Source organism: Equus caballus, chromosome 10 (assembly GCF_041296265.1).
Source record: "Equus caballus isolate H_3958 breed thoroughbred chromosome 10, TB-T2T, whole genome shotgun sequence".
Taxonomy (NCBI): Eukaryota; Metazoa; Chordata; class Mammalia; order Perissodactyla; family Equidae; genus Equus; species Equus caballus.
The window spans coordinates 69,381,015-69,387,014 of record NC_091693.1 but is presented as its reverse complement, the minus strand read 5'-3'; positions in this window follow the sequence as shown (position 1 = coordinate 69,387,014).

Here is a 6,000-nt window from a genome sequence, read left to right as displayed (position 1 = left end):
TCCTTTAAGTAAATGTTAGTTTTAAAATTTAGTGGGAAAGAGTGAAAAGGAGATTCAATAACTTTTAGTGATGAAAAGAAGAAAAGAATATTCAGTTTGTTGCTAGTATATTTATTTATAAAGACAAGGAATCATTATGCTTTTGCATTTTGTACAATGAAAATATCCAAGTCCAGGTGTAAAATTGGGGAAATATAAAACAAGGTAAATTTGATTGACGGTGACATCACGGATATATTTTGACTCTTTTCACAACTACTAATAAAAAGTCACTTTGCCAGCACAGGAAGGGAGAGTGCTGGATAAGTGACATTAAGAACCTTGAATTGCATACATTTGGTACTCTGTCAATCTTTCTAACTACTGATGAATTAAAATGTCATAATTTCTTTGTGAATGTTCAAATCACACAAAAACACGTATTAATTATGGACCATGGAACATATTGGATGGGTTTGATTAAGCCTAACGTAATTGTTTTGTCCTCTAATACCACAAGTTAGTGTAAATGAAAAGGATATTGGTAATAATGATTCAAGACCTATGTTAGGCATTAATTTATTCATTCACTCAATTAATGCATTTCACGTATATTAAATTATTAGATAGCTCTAGAAATGATTCTGACATCCACCCAGGTCTGGAAATCTCCGGCCTATATAAAATAACACTACTTATACTAGCCATTCTTATTTGATATCAGAACAGAAAGATAAAACAGCAGTAGAGGTGTCCCTGATATCTTCCTGTTCTCTCCCATTTCTTCTGCTATATAACACATCTGATCCTCATTGGCACTTGCCCTGTCTTTCACAGGAGCCTCCTAACTGGTTTCCTTTTCTCCATTCTCTCTATTTTGGCTCCTAAATTACCCAGGTTACTAAAGCCTCAGTCCTTACTCTAAATTGACTCTACAGATGATCTCATGCACTTCAGTGATTTCAGTCACCACCTTCACGAAGATAACTCACACATTTTATGTGCAGCTTAAATCTCTTCCCTGAGCTTCATACAGATCGATTTCACAGTTTAAGGCACATCTCTCAAACAAGATACAAAGCTACCCCAAACCCAGCTTGTTTCAAACTATGTGTATTATCTCCCTGGCTCAACTAATGCCCTGCCAAGCTGGTCGTCTTTATGGTATCAAAATTCACCATGACTCCAGATTTACCCCCTTGCTTACTTTTCTCGTCACCCCATAAGCTGGGCCCATGGGTCTTTCCACGTTTTTCGTTAGTTGAACTCTTTTAAAAAATATCTCCTTTTCACACAAGTCTGCCAACTTCCCCTTCCCAAAACGCTCTGTGTCTGTGTGCCCAGCCACCCTTCTGGATGCTAGTCCCTTGATGTGGACAGTCTTTCTCTCCTAGTCAACATTCTTACTGGTCTTCACGGCCATTGCCATGAAACTCTCTAATCACATCGCGGTAAATGACATTCCCTTCTCTGTATCTGATATGCATCATTTACAACACTCTGTCTTTGATTACAGTTAATTGTAAATATGACTTACAGAGTTAAGGCTAGCATCTAGATTTCATTTCTTTTTGAAAACCTGACAGATCCTGTAGCAGTTCCAGGAACATATAAAACTCTAAATAAAGAGTTATGAAAAAATGAATCATTTTTACTCTCTCCAGCTTTATCTTGCTCTTAAAGGCAATTTGCTTTCCCAATTGTTCAGTGGTTTTCTGGGTATTTGTTTTTTAATGTAAAAAACAATGCGTGTGTATCTTATAGAAAGTGGAAATATTGAAAAATATAAAGAAGAAGATAAAAGTTACCTATTATCACATCACCCTTGGGTAAACACCTTCAAAATTTTGTACATTTCCTTCTGAGTTCTTTTCCTGTGCCTATATGTAGATATTTTGTATAGTTGCATATGGCATAGATGTTTTTATGAAACACTTTTTAGTTTTATGGTGTACCCTATAGATTTCCACAATTTTTGAGGCAGCCAATCTAACACAACCTTATTAATCAGAAGTATAGATATTATCAACAATGTTTCTGATGGTTTGAAAATATTTATTAGTAAAAACTGAAATACTCTGGAATTTTATACAGTAAATACGTATAAGGGCCTCAAGAAGAAAAGAACTAAGGCGGCTCTGTTTATAGTCGTATGATTCTACATGTATATAATTTAAGTTTAGAACCTAAAGTGTTTGGGAAATTTGTACTCATGTTTCCAAGAATACAAAATAAGAGAAAGTGATAGTTATGAAATGTGTTCTCTTTCATTTATTAAGTTAAAAAAATTGCTAAACACTTGGCACTGTATTAGATACACAGTGAATAAGACATGCCAGGTGACTGTGAACTTACCTTCTAATTGGGGAAACAGACAATATATAGTGAAACAAATAATTGAAATCAATACAGCTTGTAGGAAGCGTCAAGAAGGAAACACAAAGGATGCTGTCTAAAGGACAACTAGAGGGATCTATTTTAGAAAGGATAATCAGAGACAGGATCAGCTACAAGAAGAACAGAGGACCCGCTCCTGACAGCAGAATAGAAAGTACACAGTGCTGTGGATAGACACGGGGTGCTGTCCTATAGGAAAGGACAGAGGTGTTGCTAAGGTTGGCAACAAATGGAAGAGCAGTATGAGGGGAGTTTGGAGACATGCACAAGACTTGGATTGTAATGGCTCGCATAGTTGGTCTTAGGTTTTCTGCAAGAGTATAATATATTAGATCTATAATACATTTAAATATAAAAGCTATGTAGACTATACAATTCCTCCTATCTTCATGTGTTTATTTATATATGTGCACATATAAAGACAGCAGTTAATATCTAGTCATCTAATTACAAATGAGTACATTTTCTAACTCAGGCATTTATATAGCTCATTATAAAAATATTTTTTTAATTTGGGTAAAACTGAATGCATTTAATGCAATGGTGCATAGACAAAAATGTTCATTGGATCTGAATTGCTGTTATTACAAAGACAAGGATGTGAAATTAAAATATATTGCAGGAAATTTATACCCAATATCAATTACTGCCAATGTATATTTTATCTTCTTTAAATAAGAATAATTGAAATAAGAATCCATAGAAGTGGAAAACAAGTCTGAATATCACTTCAATAAATTACTTTGTTAATTGTTTATACCATTAACATCTCACATTAAATCACATAGATGATCTTAAAACATATGAATTATTCACAATTTCTCATCTGTAGGCCATTTCTTACCACTCAGACACTGTTTGGCTGCCTTTTGCCCCCATACAGCTGAATTATGAATGTGCCTGAAGCTTAGTAAACCTGGGCGAAATGTACTTTACACTAGCCTGATGGTAGACACCCTGAGTTCACATAATATATTGTACACCACCTCCCTCCATCTTAATACTGCTTTCAGCCTGCATTTCCACTTCTTTTCTTTTCATCAGTTTCCCATTTGTCCAGCATGTCTAGATTCATGACTTGAGATTCTGGTTTCTGACCTTCTGGTGGTCAGGTACAGGAGTGGCCCAGAGGCAGGAGAGACCAGGAATTTTTTAATTTTATTTTTTGAGTTTTTTTCCCCCAAAGTCATGTGGCTTATTGGGAGGTGAGGCCAAGTGGGCTATGGTGGGAAGGGGTAGTGATGGGATACGTGTCACTTTTTTCAGGGATGGCAGCCGTGATGATGCGAGAGGCCTCCGTGATGTCTGGGCTGAGGAGGCTCTTGTCTGCAGTCTCTGACCCGGGAGCTTGGAGGACAGGCCACATGGGCCAGACAGTGAGCAGTAATGTCAGCCAAGCCTACCTCCAGCTCTGCAGGTGGCTGTAGCAGCACCATTTCCATCTTCTCAATGACCAGTTTCTGGAGCTTGAGGATTTTAGATGTCTAAATTCCCTAAAAGTCAAGACCAGTAAAAATATGTGAGCAAAAATCATAAATATATGGATTACTATGGAAAATTCAGAAAAGAATATTTATAGTTAGTTTTTTAACTTTTCTAATTTATTGGTGCCTGGGAGATGGAGAAGTCTACTTCTAACTAGATATTTTTTCAAGAAGAGAGCAGTTGAGGTGGAACTCAAAAGATTCACATTTCTGAGTGAGCGAGAGCAAGAAAGAGAAAGACATTGCGGTTCTAGAATCTCAAAAGCCTACAGATATATGTAAATAGAGTAAAACTTAGATAAATATCTAAGCAGAGAGAGTAAAAGTTAGCTGCTAAAATTCTTTGGATTCTGGAAATGAAAGACCACTTTCTAAGCAATTCAACATAGCTGTAATTCCTAGGGAAGGCTTGGGAATGCATCAAAAAATAGTGCCAGGGGGCCAGCCCCATGGCCTAGTGGTTAAGTTCAGCACACTCTACTTCAGCAGCCCAGGGTCAGTTCCCAGCTACAGACTTATACCACTCCTTGGTGGCCATGCTGTGGAGGCAACCTACATACAGAATAGAGGAAGATTGGCACAGCTGCTAGCTCAGGATGAATCTTTCTCAAGCAAAAAGAGGAAGATTGGCAACAGATATTAGCTCAGGGCCAGTCTTCCTCAGCAAAAACCAAAAAACAAAAACCCAACTATTTGATACCTCAAAAGTGAAGCAACAGAAACCCAAGAAAAATACCTGCCTTCCAGAAATAATTCTTCATCTATAGGAAATTCTTTACCTATAAGAATATGATAGGTTCGATGGTGTAAGGCTGCATTGTCTAGGAGGTGGGGTAAACTCTCCAGAGGAAGTGGCCTTAGAGGCGCACTTTTAAAGAAGAAAGGGCATGTCTCACCTCTGTGAAAGAGATGCTGGTAGGTGTGTGCTTTGAAAGATGGAGCCATCGTCCATCCGTGAATCTCACGAATAAAGAAAAGAGGATTTGCCTCAAGTCTCCGGGTAGTTGAATCTATGAAGTGAAGAATTTCAAGAGGTTACTGTAATTTTTCAAAATTTGCATTTTTCCCTTTACTCTCCCATTCCAAAATATCGCTCCCTTCTCAATGACCATCTTTGATATAATGTACAAACAGCCAGAGGTCTTTGGCAGCACTGGAACTGGAAAAGTCAACCTACTTGAGATAAAATGGATTCAGAACATCCCTAAGACCAAGAGGTCTAAGAACTGAGGCCTCTGTCCCTTGGCCGCAGAGCCTGGAGACTAAGTGCAGGGTCAAGCTCTTGAATGAGAAGCTCTTGGGCAAGTCATTTAGTCCCTCTATTAACTGATTTCCTCATCTCAAAACAAGAAGAATAATCCCTACAAAATAAGGTTGATGAGCGCATCAAATATATGTGTAAATGCCCCATAATGCTGTTGATTATATAAGACCTAACAAAATTAATATGCTATTAAAATTATAGTTAATATGCCAAAGCAATTCTTGATTTTCAAATGGCTGCCAAGCTCTACCTTGTTCAAAAATATGTAATCTCTATGAATCGCTCATTTACATTTTGGGGCAAGCAATGCAAGATACTTGAACCTTTATGTTCAAGCTCTTGATTACACGTGACAGAGCGTTCTTCATTACTAACATATGCTGGCTGAAAGGCACACTGCGTACTTTATATCTCTTCTCTTCCGGATTGTATTTGTATGTAGAAAAATCAAATTCTTCTTCAGTGGTTTATAACAGCGTGTTTGTTTACTGCTTTCTTTCGTTAATACTCGAATAACAAGCAGGTTTTGTGCCCCCCTGGAGCATGGTTTAACACATTCTCTGCAGTTTAGAAGTGCTTAAGCACCCTTCCCTCCCACCACCAACCCTAAACGGAGCTGCCATTTTTCAGAGTCAGCCAGAAGCGTAAGGAGCCTGCAACAAACAGGATTTAAAGATTTAGAATCAATGAGTATACTCAGCATTGCTGCACTGCATACCCCAAAGGAGGGGCGCAGTGACACATGAGCAGGAACTAATGGTTGACATCTTATGGAGCATGACAGCGGTTTTCCAACAGTTGGCCACCTGGGTCTGGAGGCTGTTCTTTGGGGGGCATAGCACATCAACCCCAGAAATGATAATTACTGCATATTCC